The sequence below is a fragment of the Carlito syrichta genome, unplaced genomic scaffold (genome assembly GCF_000164805.1).
Source record: "Carlito syrichta isolate Samal-C Ts95f unplaced genomic scaffold, Tarsius_syrichta-2.0.1 Scaffold314838, whole genome shotgun sequence".
NCBI classification, from domain to species: Eukaryota; Metazoa; Chordata; class Mammalia; order Primates; family Tarsiidae; genus Carlito; species Carlito syrichta.
Window position 1 is genome coordinate 228,432 of NW_007258934.1, and position 14,861 is coordinate 243,292.

At 43.1% G+C, this 14,861-nt stretch overlaps 1 protein-coding gene across 1 annotated transcript in view; it reads right to left on the minus strand.

Annotated features, from left to right (window-relative positions):
• The window catches only part of UAP1 (UDP-N-acetylglucosamine pyrophosphorylase 1), a 51,076-nt gene extending 42,395 nt beyond the window's left edge, over window positions 1-8,681 (minus strand). The window contains exons 1-2 of the mRNA XM_021705936.1: window positions 8,667-8,681; window positions 1,944-1,949 (exon numbers count right to left, since the gene is read on the minus strand). The gene's annotated coding sequence lies outside the window, so the exon portion shown is untranslated. The remainder of the gene's footprint in view (window positions 1-1,943; window positions 1,950-8,666) is intronic.
• Window positions 8,682-14,861: the final 6,180 nt, after the last annotated feature.

A 14,861-nucleotide genomic window follows, 5' to 3' on the forward strand; every position in this document is an offset into this window, starting at 1 on the left:
GCCTAACGCGTCAGTCAGTCTCTGGCCCCGGGGCCGGCAGTTAGCCGCCGGCCCCGCCGCCCCAGCGCACTGGCTGGTTGTTGAGGGGTGTCGGTTGCGTCCGCTGGGAGGGGCGAGGCCCCGCCTGGCGTGGAGACCTCCACGCTGATGCTAGGATCCCTGCTGTCCGTGGGTTGCACTGCGCGGTGCGAGCCTGTGATTCAGTCGTCCCCCGGGCCCAGCGGTGCGGGGCGCATACCCTGTCCAGAAGCGGGCTGCCGAGATGGACAGGGAACTTGTGTCCTCAGGGCTGCGGAATCCGAGCACCCACGCGGGCGGTTGGGAAAGAGCGATGATCTGTTTGCAGAGAAACCTGGGCGGGCCTGGCATGCTCTCTGACCTTGTGCTAGTTATTTTGTTTTGAGTTTGCCAGATGCCTGGCAGGGCCCAGACTCCCTCTGTTTGGTGGGTTGTGGGTCCCACGTGGGTGAAGCTAGGCCTGCTTCCTTTTACACAAACCGACCCTAAAGGAGAGAGGAAATGCAAGCAAACGTATTAGGTAATTTGTGTAGTGGTAAGCAGAGGTCAGCGTTGTGTTTGTGGACTTAACCATGCTGAGCCTTGGGATTCTGCACGGAGATGGTGTTTGGCCTAGCCGATCTCCAAGGCCATCCCAGAACCAGTGTTTACAGTCCTGTTACATTAGCATGTGTGGATGTCACATGCAGGTTATATATTCGCCACTGTGCACTGCATCAAGTAACAACACAAAAACCTAAACTTGGTAAGTAGTGCTGGTAGATTTACATTCTGGAGATTGGATACCTCCATTTTTCATAATTCCAGAATGTCGTTCATTTACTTGAAAGATTTATATTGTAGTGATTGGTTTAGAGCATGGGATATGAAGAAAATTCCAGCTTTTTTATTGCTTGGGATCTCTGGCAAGCTAGTTAGCTCTTATGCATTTGTTTTTTCATCTATAAAAATACAGACAATCATAAAAATGTCTTTAGGGTTATTGTGAGGATTAAACCAATTACTACAAATAAAGTATGTAGAACAGAGTAAACGTTGTGTAAATTTTAGTTCTTATTTACTTATTGAGTGCTGACTCTATGTCAAAAAATTCGAACTTAAGAGGCCCAGATTCAAAGTCATAATTCTGTCCCTACTAGCTATGTGATTTGGGGTAAGTCATTTAATCTCTTTAAATTCCAATTTCTTCCCATATAAAATGAGAATAATGCCTCCTTCATATGAGTATAGTAAAAATTAAATGAAATAGAACCTAAGATAATGCGTGGATTATCATAGGCATTCCATAAATCTGAGATGAATGAATCAATAAAGAACAAAATTATTATTTAAAAACGCTTTAAAGAAAAAGGGTGGAACTTTTATACCTTTTTACTGTAAAAAGTAAAAATGCTTTTTATACACATGGTATTTTAAGAACTGTTTGGGAAGAACAAGGCAAGGATGCTCGCCCTAATTAACATGACATTGAAGGTATCAGCTAGTGAAGTGAGATGAGAGAAATCATAAGAGGCTTAAAAATTAGAAAAAAATTCGAATTGTAAGTACTTTCAAGAATTTTTAAAAAGCGTAAGTCTATTTGGGTTTGCAAAAGACATGAGAGAATACCTGGAAAACCCTAGAGCGTCCACAATAAGACTAACAAACAATAAAAATATTTCAGTAAGGTAAAGGCTATAAAATGAGTGTCTAGAATAAAATGAACATCTATAATAGTTTTTATATACATAAATTATAACCAGTTAGAAGATAGGATGGTAGAGAAAAATCTACTTTTTTTTTTTTTTTTGAGTTGGAGTCTCACTCTGTCGCCCAGACTGGAGTGCAGTGGCCGCTCCCCGCCACCGCAGCCTCGCCTGCTGGGCTCCAGTGATCCTTCCGCCTCAGCCTTCCAAGTAGCCGGAATTACAGGCATGCGCTACCACGCCCGGCTGATTTTTTGATTTATTGTAGAGATGAGGTCTTGTTGCCCAGGTGGGTCTCGAACCCGCAGGCTCAGGCAATCCACTCACCTCAGTCTCCCAAAGGCGCGGGATTACAGGCTGAGCCACCAAGCCTGGCTAGAGAAAAATCTACTTATAATAGCAAAAAAGAAAATAAAGTACATGTAAATCTAACTAAAAATGTGCAAAATCTGTATGAGAATATAAAAACCTTCCTGAAAGCCGCAAAAGAGGCTTGATCAAGTGGAAAAATTCTGAAACTGTTTCTTGTGTGTTGTGGATGTGAGCATACCACTAAATATATATATATATTTTTGATCATTGTGCAGTGGTTACATAAGAGGATGTCTGTGTTCTTAGGAAACACATACAAAACTGTTTAGGGGTAACAGGGCATGATGCCTGCAATTTATTCTTAAATGGTTCAGAAAGAAATATATATGTGTACATACACAGGAGGGCAGGGATGGTGAGGAGGAAATTTAGAAGACAAAGTAAATAATAATAAGGCAATGGAGGAAAATACTAACAATTAGTGAATTTGGGTAAAGGATGCATAGAATTTTACATTGTTCTGCAAGTTCTCTGGGTGTCATAGTCAGCATAGTAGTATGCCTGTCCCACATCACGTGTCCTCTGGCAACCAGTCAGAATGTCACATCACCTGAGAAGCTGCAAATGCCACCACAGCTGTTTTGGGTGGCAGCTGTGCCTCTTTGGGACAGAAATACCAATAGGGAAGTGTTTTTCTCTGATTCTCAGTCTTCTAGTTAGAAACAGTCTTAGATGAAGAGTACAGGAACCTGTAAGGAGTAGGGATTGCCTGGAAACCTTTGATGTTTACATACAGATGTCTCTGAGGTTGAACTATTCTCTTAAGAGTGGACTGGCATGTTTTCGGCATTCAATAGAAAACAAATAGATTAGCCGGACTCGGTGGCTCAGCCTGTAATCCTGTGCTTTGGGAGGCTGCGGTGAGTGGTTTGCCTGAGCCCCGGGTTCGAGACCCGCCTGGGCAACTTGGCGAAACCTCGTCTCTACAATAAGTCAAAAATCAGCCCAGCGTGGTAGCGCGCGTTTGTAATTCCAGCTACTGGGAAGGCTGGGGTGGAAGGATCGCCAGAGCCCAGCGGGTCGAGGCTGTGGTGGCCGGGAGCAGCCACTGCACTCCAGTCTGGGTGATGGAGTGAGACTCCAACTCAAAGAAAAAACAAAAAAGAAAACAAATTGATGTTTGTTCAAAATGTGTTTATTTGGTTATTCTGTGCTAGATATTGTGATAGACACCATGGGGAAATCAAAAGATTCTGTGACCTAAAGGACTTAACAGTACAATAACAGAGAGAGGACAGATGCTCCTTTTTCAAGGTAGCCATAAGCTCCATGGCAAATGCACAAAGGATTTCAGAGCCCAGAGGAAGGAGAGAATAAAGGAATGAAGAAGTTTCCCAAAGGGACAGGCCAACATGATTTGGGAAAGAGAGTTAGGAGGCAAGGGACAGTCACACTCCTTACAGGATGCTGCCCTCGAACTCAGCCTTGGAGATGGACGCAACACCATCATCTTTTCTAACTTCTGCTGTCTCCTTAATGAAAAAGACCAAAGAATTTGTCCTCGAGCAAACAACTTAGAAAGTGAGATATCTACCTAGCGCTTGCTATTAAATATTAAATGTAGGGGTTGCTGTGAAATTAGAAGCACTGAAAAGGGAGTATTTACCAAAAGGTATATGTTTTTAGTAATATTTTATGATCTCAGCTTGGTTTTACAAAAAATAAACAGATAATACTTTCATCTATAGATGAATAGATTAGATGGATGGATGGATGGAAGGAAGGAAGGAAGGAAGAGGTAGGTAGTAATAAACCAACAGATTTCCCTGAATTTCAGTTTCCTCATCTGCAAAATTGAGATAGTAATATAATACATCTTATGTGGTTGGAATGAGGATTAAAAGAGAAAAGGTCTAGCACACTGTGGCTATTCAATAAATGTTATGTGAATAAATGAATGAGAGAAGGAAAGAAAAGAAAAATAAATGGAATAACTTTATTAAAAATATAGAAACATGGCCATTGCCTTGCTAGACTCTGGTGTGGCCATGTGCTCTTTAAGTTATGGCTGTCGCCACGCTTCCATGCTTCCTGGCTTTGTCCCCCTTCCCCACCTTGGGGAAGTGAATCTTTCCCTCTCTCTCTCTCTCTCTCTCTCTCTAGTTTACTTTTAAATAAACTATATTTTCTAATTTAAAAAAACCGAATCATTTTTGGATTACAGGAGAGATGTTTAAAATGAGCCATTACTAAAAAAAAATTTTAAAATTCAGAAGAACACACAACAATAGGTTTTATGTTTTGTCTTTTAGGGACAATAGGCTTATGGTGATTTTTATATTCTTTCAGATGCTTTTGAGGGGTTTTTTCTAAATTCGCTTCAGTGGAAATTATTTTATAATTAGGAGAATACTCTTTTTTAATTTCAGAAAAGCAGGTATGTTAACAACCTAAAGAACTGCTTGCTGGATTGTTTTTCCTGCAGCCATGCCAGATATGTGTCAGTGTCTCTGCTCACGCTCTCTTACTTCGTACAACTGGTGATGATTCACCCAGACTTTTCTAACCATGGGCAGGTATTAGTGAGGTCACACCAGAGGAATCTCCCCGTCACTGTCCTGAATGCAGTGACCTCAGCCAGTACGCTAAGCTTCTAAAAATGCCCAACTTATAGCCCAGCAGTATATATGATGCATCAGGAGAGTCTGGTTCAGCCCAAGGCTCGTTTTAAGAAAAGTCCTGAGCAATCATGAGATCACCGTTTCCAAGAGCCTACAAACAAAGGGGTGGTGGAGGGATTAGAGTTCTGACGTTGACAGTTTCCTAGGACATGAGTACTTCATCCTCCCAGGAGATCATCCTGACTTAGCTCACCACTCCTTCGACACTATAAATTTTCTGTAGTTCAGGGTGTGCTTTAAATACTGTGAAATGACAAATACACCCTAGTAAATGGCCATTTTTTAAAAACTCAGTGTTTTCTACACCCTCCTAAAGTATAGGCAATTTTTCACAGAGTTTGGATCTGGAAAGCTGACAGAGAAGTCTTTGTGCATCTACAATGGGTGGGACGCTGAGAGTGTATACAAAGAAGAGTAAGTATATAAATAACAAAATGGAATGAACAGAAGAGAAAGTAAATAAGAGAGTGTTAATGTATGATAATAATAGGAGATACACAGCCTCAGGACTCCACACTGAGGTATGGCTTTTATGTTGTGGAGGAGTGGACTTTAAGTTCCTTTCCTAGTCCTAGAGATTATCTGGTCCATCTCCTTTAATTCATAGATAAGGAGACATTTCTCATAAATGAAGTGGTTTATTGAAGGACAGGACAGGTAGTTAAGAAGCAGAAGCAGAATTAAAAGTTGATCTACTGCTATATAACAGTTTATCTGGTGAGTGTACAAATAATCCAATCAGGCCAGGTACAGTGGCTCATGTCTGAAATCCAAGCACTTTGGGAGGCCAAGGCAGGAGGATTGGTTGAGCCCAGGAGTTCGAGACCAGCCTAGGCAATATAGCGAGACCTCATCTCTACAAAAAAAAAATTTTTTTTTAATTGCTGAGTGTGGTAGTCCCAGCTACTTGGTGGAAGGATCTCCTGAGCCCAGGAAGTTGAGACTGCAGTGAGCTCTTATAAAACCACTGCACTCCAGCAAGGGTGACAGAGTGAGACCCCCAACTCTAATCATCATCACCATCATCATTGTCATCTAATCATTAAAAGCCTCAACCACCATAATAAATTATTCTAATATATTTTCACCTCTTAGAGCTAAACAGATCATTACCATCATGAGTCCTAGGACAAATATTGAATGCCTACTCTTGGAAGCCATTAGAAAGATCTTGGCTGGATCTTTCTAATGCAAGTAGCCACGCAGTGATGCTGTCTCTAGGGGAAATTCCTCAGAAACAGCCTAGAATGACATCTGACCTACCTTGAAACCAGACAGACAACATACTTTGCTCCAAATTTGCCTCTCCACCTACTTGGTCATTGCTCAGCCACCCACCTCTGCCTTGCTGTTGACCTTCCATAATTAGGTTTCTCAGATGTGAATGATCTCTCATAATATGCTTTCTTCAACTCTACTGTAGTCATGTAATATGCTTGAATTTATTATGCATTTTATCACTTATGCTTCTCAACTCAACAGGAGTGACATGAGCAAGTTAATTTTTCCAGAGACATTTCCTGGTCACCTATTCCTTTTTTATGAATCCGCAACAGATTATAGTTAATTTATATTTTCCTGGTAAATCTTTAAATAAGGAAAAGACAAAAATACTTTTAAGAAATCTCAGGCACAATAAGAAATTCCTCAACATTTTTTGCTCCAGGCTCCATGTCTACTCTTGGCCTATGTTGCTTAATATAATGGAAGAAAAAAACAATATCACGATAAAAGTATCTGGTAGTGCCAACTGGCTTGACATCAAAATTGAATGATGAGATTGTAGTCTCGAAACTTACTTAGGTTCTCAGAGCTGCTGGGTAATTATTTCCTGTGTCCCCCAGAAGTGTTTGTTTATTCATTTAATTTGTCTTAGACTGTTTAATATAGTAGGTAAGAACATGAACTCTGAAGCCAGACAGCGTGAGTTTGAAACTTGGCTCTCCAGTTCTAGCTTAACAGCCTTCAACAAGTGAACTTGTGTCTCTGTGCCTCATTTCCCAGATGGCAATGATAAGACCTACATAGGCCGGGCTCCGTGGCTCAGCCTGGAATCCCAGCACTTTGGGAGGCCGGGGTGAGTGGACTGCCAGAGCCTGCAGGTTCGAGACCCGCCCGGGCAACTTGGCGAGACCTCATCTCTACAATCAATCAAAAATTAGCCGGACGTGGTAGTGCGTGCTTGTAGTTCTGGCTACTTGAGAGCTGAGGCAGTTCTGATCCGCCAGAGCCCAGCGGGTCGAGGCTGCGGCGGCCGGGAGCATGCCACTGCCCTCCAGTCGGGATGATAGAGTGAGACTCCAATTCAAAAAAAAAAGAATAGCATTAATAAGACCCACATAAATATACACCAACCTACTAGGATTGCTGTGAGGATTAATATTTTTAATGTGTTTAGAGTTATTTCTGACACCACATAAGAGCTCTGTTTTTGTTTTAAAAAATAACATTAGCTAAGTTTGGTTTGGTGGGTATCAGGTATTGGAAATAGAATGATCCAGGTTTGGAAAGGGTTAATATAATCTCCTCTCTTTAAGGGTGAACAGGACCTGTGACTTGTTTCTAATAGAATATGGAAAAAGTGACAGGATATTCTCTCCCTTGAATACATTATGCTATATGACAAAGGTGAGGGATGTCACTCCCAGGATTATGTTACATTATGTAAGACTACTTTTTGCCAGCAGACTCACTCTCACAGTTCCGGCCTTGAATAAACAAACTGCCATGCTATGAATGGCCAAAGAAGAAGGCCACATGGCAGAAAACTGAATGCAGCTTCTAGGAGTAGAGGTTTGCCTCTAGCCAACAAAATACAAACAATAAAACAACAACAACAAAACCCTGAGGTTTGCAATTCTGCAAATGCAAGGAAACAGAGGGAGCTTGGATGTGGATTTTTCTCCAATCAAGCCGTCAGGTGAGAATGCAGCAGAACCGACAGCCTGAATGCCATCTGGTACGACCTTGAAGCAGAAAACCCAGCTAAGTCCTAGGCCAACACCATGATGGCAGCCTTGTGAAAGACCCTGAACCAGAAGACTTTGTTAGGTGAACAGACTGGAGATAAACAAGCAACCATGCTGACTGGTCTGACTTTAAATTCATAAGCACCAAACAAATACACTTCTACCATATTTCTCTAATCCACTCATTTTGTCATTCTCCTAGATGATTACTTCACATCTTTTTTGCTCTTAGGCCACTATGACTTCTCCTTTATGCTCACTCTCAACAGATGATGTTGCTGCTTCTTTCACTGAGAAAATAAAAGCAATAAGAGAACTTCAACATGTTTCCACCACCCCAACCATCAGTCTACCTGTATCTGCACCCATATTTTTATCTTATCTCCATGTGCTTGGGATAAACTGTCCATGGTCCTGTCCTCTACCTGTGAGCTAGATCCCACCCCCTCATGCCTACTCAAGAACTTCAGTACAACACTTGAATTCTTGGTAGCTATCTCAAAATTAGCATCTCTTTAACTGAATTCCTAATTGATTCCTACACCCCTCCAAAAAACCTGCTTTCCTCAGTCTTCTCTATTGTGGAGACAAAAGTGACTCCATCTTGGATGCTGATCTGCCATGTTGACTTCTGATTAGCCCCAGTCCCATGAATGTCTCCTGATTTCTACTTTATCTACTGTCTCTAGTGTAAGAATATGTATTCCTGCTTTTAGATCAAAGCAACCTTGATTTTATTGCACAAATTATAGACTGTGATGCATATAGCATTCTTGCCTGTTCCAGAAATTTGCCCAAAACCACACTTCTGTCTGAACATTTCCTCAAATCATCCAAAACAAACAAACTATTTGTCTGCCTCCTTCTTTGGCTTCTTGGCTCCTTCTGCATTTGGAGGTCACTTTGCCCTATGGCCCTTTCACAGAATAAATGGAGATCTGGCCAGGAGGGGTCAAGAAATCAAAGTATGGGCAAGAGAAGAGAAGCATCCACAGGGTGACCCCGGGGCGGCGGGGGGAGGACTTATCTATGTGGGGTGGTGTTGTCCATTTGCAAGTGTCTGTAGACCACCGCATGAGTATGGGTATGCCCCCAAAACACCAAAGAATCTAAAAGACTTGTTAGTAAAAACCCTATGACTCGCTATAGTAAGAAAGGTCACTGAGCAGCGACAACAGTGAGTGCACCGTTGTCGTGGTCTGTGTGAGTGGCCACTAAACGCAGGCGGCAGCGAAGGCAAGTGTAGGAAAGCTGGGGAAACAGTGCAGGTAGAAAGAGACAGGTAACCCCAAGTTTGTCTTGATATCTGTTTTGATGGACAAGCTTGAGACCCAGGAGGTACAGCTGGCAACCCTAGCTTGCAGCTTTATGTGACTGGGAGGGGCAAAGCTGTATCTGCCAAAGTGTGGGCTGACCTTGCCAAACCAGGCTGGGATGCAAATATCTAGAATTTTTGGGAACCAACTAGTGAGTCAGATGACGACATAGAGGTTAACTCAGAGAAGGAGGGTAAGTATCTCCCTTTTGAGAGCAAAACCACTCACACAGTAGAAAGCAAAAGCCCAACATATGCAGCCCTTGGCAGGATTATTAAACCAGCAATAACTTGTAAATAGCTGCCAAAAGAAAACTTAGCCACATGCACGGTGTGACTATGGGACCCCACTAGGGATGACATCTTCCTAGCAGGGAGTGAAGCTGAAAAATAAGGCCAAATACTGCTGGGGGTGGCATGGCCCCCTTATGGGACAAAATTTGTAAGAGGTGGCCTTTCTGAATTTGGAGAAACTGAAAGGGAAGAGATAAGGTTGGCTGGTTACTAAAGGAAACAGGGAGGAATAAAGTCTGCAGGACCAAAAAAAAGAGGGAGGTCAGAAAGGCCCAGTTAGGATGACAAGGAAGCAAATGTGCTATGATCTGGTCTCTCCTGGGTGGACAAAAAAAAAAAAAAAAAAAAAGACCAGCAACCTAATGCCACATCGATAGGCCTTTGGAAAGACCTGATGCCCCATCAACAGTTTAGACCCATTCCTAGTGTTCCACCAGTAGAGGGAGAAGGAAAAAATAAAGTGTACATAAAAGAACCCCAACCTCTGTATTCTAGGGGTGGACTTCACTCCAGCCTAGAGACTAGGTATGAGGCCAAGGTCACATCCATATAAGAGCAATAGGGAGTGACCAGAGGCCCCAGGTGGAGCTCACTATCTACTGAAGTCCAAAAACCAATCAGAGTACCTTAGCTTTAGTGGACAAAGGTGCAGAATGTGCCTTAATTCATGGAAATCCATAGCGGCACCCTGGTAAATGAGCAGCCATAGATGGTTATGGAAGTAGACAATCCTGAGTGAAGAAAACTCCTCTCCCTTTTAGCATTGGGCAGAGACCTCCCCACTTCCTACATTCTTTATCCCACCTATGCCAGAACACATCTCGTGTATGGACATCCTGTTAGGATGCATGTTACAAACTTCTGTGGGGGGAATTCTGCCTACAGGTTCGGTACAGCTATTTTAAGAGGGGAAGCTATTTTAAGAGGGGAAGCAAAATGAGAAACTGCACCTTTCTTTCCCACGGCATATTGTTCATGTGAAACAAGACCATCTTCCTGGTAGAAGAGAAGAAATCGCGGTCACCAAACAAGAACTGCAAAGTTAATATTACCCAGACAGCCCGGAGCCCCTTTAACAGCCAGTAAGAAAACCAGATGGGCCGGGCATGTGATAGACTACCTCAAACTAAATAAGGTGGTTCCTGAGAGACACGCCACTGTGCCAACATAGCTCAAATGACAGAGCAAATAATACAAAACATAGGCATTGATCATGCTGTATTCGATTTAGCTAGTGCCATCTATAGCATCCCTTTGCACCCTGACTTGCAGTACCAAGGTACTTTCACCTGGAATGGCCACAAAAGGGCATTCCAAGTGTTGCCCCGGGGTTATCCCCATAGCCCCACCATTTGCATGGAATGATCACTAGGGATTTAACCTTTTGTCTATCTCCATGTGCTAGTCATCGGTTTAGTCACTCTGATGATGTGATGCTAATCTCTGAGGATTTCTCATTGCCATAGCAATATCTTAATGCCTTATGTGCTCTTCTCCAATCCGCAGAAGGGCCATCAACCTGCAAAAGACACAAGTCCTGAGCTCAGGCGATCCTTCTGCCTCAGCCTCCTGCGTAGCTGGGACTACAGGTGTGAGCCACCTGTAAGTGAGCAGTTATAGACACAAGTCCTGAGACCAGCCATAAAGTTTCTAGGGGATCGCTTGATCAGGTAAGACATGACTTAGTGCAGAAGTAGTCATTGACAAAATACAACAATTTTCCATGCCTAAAACAGTTACAAAGTTTCCGAGACCTTATGGGATATTGGTGGGCTTTTATTCCACGTTTAGTGCAATGTTTGTATCCCCTATACAGATTAATAAAGAAGGGATCTAGTCGATGTTGAAATAAAGAACAAGAGAGTCCGGACTCGGTGGTGGCTCAGCCTGTAATCCCAGATTACCTGTGCCCGTGGGTTTGAGACCAGCCCAGGCAACTTGGCGAGAATTCATCTCTACAATAAATCAAAAATTAGCCGGGCATGATAGTGTGTGCCTGTAGTTCCAGCTACATGGAAAGCTGAGGCGGAAGGATCACCAGAGGCCAGCAGGTCAACGCTGCAGTGGCCGTGAGTGTGTCACTGTACTCCAGTCTGGGCAACAGAGTGAGATTCCAATTCACACCAAAAAAAAAAAGAGCAAGAGGAAGTATTTGAGAAGGCTAAAATACTAGCAGCTCAGGCACAAGCCTTAGGGTCTCCCCTTCCTGAGATACCAATGTCTTTTGAAGTGACCATAAGCCCTGAGGGAACCAGTTGGACTCTCTGGCAAGTCCAGCATGAGAAAGCAGTTCCACTTGGATTCTGGTCAAAGACAACCAGGCACAGGAGCTCATACCTATAATCCCAGTACTTTGGGAGGCTGAAGCAGGAGGATTGCTTGACCCCAAAAGTTCAAGCCCAGCCTAGGCAACATAGTAAGATCTCAACACTACAAGAAAAAAAGAAAAAGAAATGAGCAGAGTGTGGTGGCTCACACCTGTAGTCCCAGCTACTCAGGAGGCTGAGGCAGAAGGATCGCCTGAGCCCAGGAGTTTGAGGCTGCGGTGATCCCCAATCATGCCATTGCACTCCTGCCTGGATGACAGATTGAGACTCCTACTCAAAAAGAAATGCAAAAGCAGTGAAACCTGCTTTTCCACAACTGAAGAACAGGTCCTGGAAGTACACAAGGCCTTGCAGCAAGTTGAGCCTATAACTTGCCTTGCCAGAAATAGTGAGAACTGGTCTCTGTATCAAGGGCTGAATAGAAGGGTTCTTTGCCATGCCCTCCTCAGATATTGCCCAGGCATCCACTTTATAAAAATAGCATGCACACCTGCAAGGATGTAGCACTCTCTCTACAAATCCCTTGGAAGATGAAGCCCATGCTATTTTAGAGCCAGTACACCATGAGACCAATGTGGCCCCTGTTATGGAGTATGGAGATGTACCAATATTGTGTACAAATGCCTCCAATGTATACAAAGGCACAGTCCCCATTTCTGAAAACACTTGGTACTCAGATGGGTGGAGTCGAGGTAACCTCTGTGTATGGACAGTAGCAGCTGGACAACCACAGACAGATTCTATCTGGTTTGAGATGGGAATGCAGCAAAGCAATGGACAAAAGTCCAAGCTGCATGATTTAGGCCTTACAACTTAGCTTGCCTGATGAGCGTGGGATGACTGGCATTTGCTTTAAAAAATAACCCTGTGGGGAGCTGCCATGTGGAAAGACTCATGGGAGAAGCTTCAAGAAGCCACTTGGAGCCCAGTTATGTGTCGTGTTCCTGCACACTGGTCAGATTCATGGAGGCTGATGCCCTAGCAAAAAAAAAAAAACCTGCTCCCTTGCAGTTCTTCAAGCTAGCTAATTGGGTACCATAAACACAGTGGGTATCACAGTGCACAGGTGGGTTGGCAGATAGCAAAGGGAGTAGGATTGTGGCAGTGGCACACATCCCATATACACCAGGACACATACAAAAGACAACCCACTGTGACAGACTGGCAGAGAGACTACATCGGAACCCTGCCAGTAAGGTGGGATAAAAGTATGCATTAACATGTGTAGACACTGCCACAGGATTGCTGCAGGCCTTCTCTTGTGAAAGGGCAAACCAAACGTTTCATCAGTAAGGGCTTAGAACAACTCAGAGTCATCTAACGAATACCTTCCATGCACTGGTAGTGACAGAGGCACACATGTCATCAGGCATGATACCCAAGATTGGGTGCACGAAAGGTACATGGATTGGAGATTTCACTTGTCATAGAATCCCCAAATGGTAGAGTTATTAAAAGGAAAAATGACATGTTAAAAGGCACAACTGCAAACACTTCTGTAATCCAATACTTTGCATGGGTGGATAAAGGTTTTGCCTCAGGCCATTAGAAGCACTAATTCACTTGAGACAAATACAGAGCTGGTATCGTACAAACAATTGAGACATCGTAGAAAAGGGTCCATTAACCACAGTGCTGAAAAAAGGTCCGGCCAGATGCATTTCTACCAGAGCTGGTAAAAGGCCAACGGCAAATGTTGTTTAGGACTTCCCAAGATCTGGAGACAACAGAGGGGACACCTGAATGGGGGCTGAACTGGCAACTTCCTCCAGGTTGGGTAGGGCATTTCTTACCAGAGAGTGAGAGATTCCCAGGCCGTATAAAGTGGTCTCCATTGATCTTGGTGGAGTCTGAGCCTAAACATACCAATACACTGGAGTCTGGGCCTAAATGCTCCACATACCAATACAATTGTTCCAAGCCCTTACTGATGGGTCCTTTTTAAGGGCCCTCTGGTTGGCTGTGTGACATACTCTTTTGCTGCCCCTGCAGCCTTATAGGTATTACTGGCACTTTTTGTCCCTCAGGCAACATGTTTGGCATGCACCTCCAACCACCTCCACCAAGTACCTACTAAACATTTGTATTTCTGCCCATAGTCTTCTGTTCCTGCTGCTGCTCTGCCCTATAAAAGGTTTCTTGATTTTGGATCCTGAGAAACATGATGGCAGAAGGCATTATTAATTCTGTGTCTTATACTTGGCATAAGTATCATCACCTATTATTGTTGTTTATATTATTGCTTCAGCATCTGTTTACAAGTAGAAAACAAGTTGATGCAACATGTCACCCATACCATTGAAATGACTACAGCATCTTTATAAACCCCAGAGGCTCAGAGACTATCAAAGAAGAGAGAAGCGTGTGAAATTGTAAAAGCCGAATTAGAGGGGCAGTGTGTGGAGACAAAAGTGACTCCATCTTGGATGCTAATCCACCATGCTGACTTCTGATTAGTCACCGTCCTTCTACTTTATTTACTGTCCCTAGTGTTAAGAACATGTACTCTTGATTTCAAATTAAACATCTTTGATATTATCACACAAATTGTAGGCTGTGATGCATGTAGCATTTTTGCCTGTTCTAGAGGGTTGCCTTTAATTGCACAGAGCACACATATCCTTTTCCTATGGTACATGAACCAGGGTCTGGGGAATAACAGTGCAGAGATCTATCTGTCTTGTGTCTGCCCATGGCTATACTTCTGTCTGTAAGTTTCCCCAATAAATCACCCAAAACCAACAAACTGGATTTGTCTGCCTCCCTCCTTGATTTCTTGGCTCCTTCTGCATTTATGGGTCGCTTTGCATGTACAACCCTGACAGCAATGGGGGGCCAAATAGGTTTCTAAGTCATCCTTCTACCTTCTCTGCCTATAAAGTAGGACAAAATGTAGACAGTTAATACCTTAACATCCTAGACCTGCCTAGTCTATGGCTATCAGCCTCTTACATTATAAAATGTTGTGCTTGGCCTTGATGACCCAGCAAGGGCACAAATACTCCCGTAGGATCCAAGTTGGTGTCACTTGAGACTCCTTTCTTATTTTCCTTTTTTGTGATGAAAGAAAGATTAAAATCAGCAAATTCAAAGACCTGAAAATTTTAGTGTTTTTAACAGAAAAAAAATTTTGAATTTTAATTGTTTAGTTATATAGGTACTTAAGTATTAAAACTCAAATGTACAAAGGAGAAAAAGAAGGAAGGGAGAAAGGGAGAGAAGGGTGAAACAGAGAAAGACAAGAGAGAGAGAGGGAGGAA